Raw genomic sequence first — 714 nt, forward strand, 5'->3', positions numbered from 1 at the left:
TGATGTGAGGCACACAGTGAGTCTTGCACGTGCTGGTGTGGGACACAACGGGAGCGGAGGCAAAGAGAGAGGGAGGGAGGTAAGCCCCCCACGACCAGCCCAGCAGGTGTCAAAAAGAGGCAACAAAGACCGTCGACCCGTTGCGCGTCACTCCAACTTACTTGTAAAGCGCATTACAAAGAAATGTGAAATGCGTCGGGTGTTATTTAAACTCGTCGCGCGTAACTGATCTCGAGGCCCCACGACGGGCGCCATCAGGCAAAGCACGTCATGTTTGGAAAAATAACCTAAGCGAAAAAGGAGGGCGTCATAATTCTTGAAAAGAGGAATACTACTAAAGTAAAAAAAAGGCGCAAGCGCCAGAGATAAAAGCCCTGCCTCCCTACATTAATAAGATGTCATGTCAGTGAGCGATGAGGCGAGTTGCGTGCCAGCGGAGGGCCGGGCGCGGGGCGTTGTCGCTAAGCCGCGCCTGCCGCTCGGCCTGCCGCTGCCACGCGCCCCTGCACGCAGCGCCACTTAGCGACTTGGTTACGGCGGGATTGTTTTGTTGCAGCCGACAGGACAGGCTGCGCCGCAGCTGTCGGCGCCGACGACTCGTCGCCAGCTGCTTGCCGTGTCGCCAGAGCTGTCCGATGCCGAGCACCTGCTGCCGCCTTGCTGTTTTGAGCGCGGCGCGCAGCCTGACACGCTGCTGGCACCTCGCGGAAACAA

The sequence above is a fragment of the Frankliniella occidentalis genome, unplaced genomic scaffold (genome assembly GCF_000697945.3).
Source record: "Frankliniella occidentalis isolate FOCC.00 unplaced genomic scaffold, Focc_3.1 Scaffold10, whole genome shotgun sequence".
Classification (NCBI taxonomy): Eukaryota; Metazoa; Arthropoda; class Insecta; order Thysanoptera; family Thripidae; genus Frankliniella; species Frankliniella occidentalis.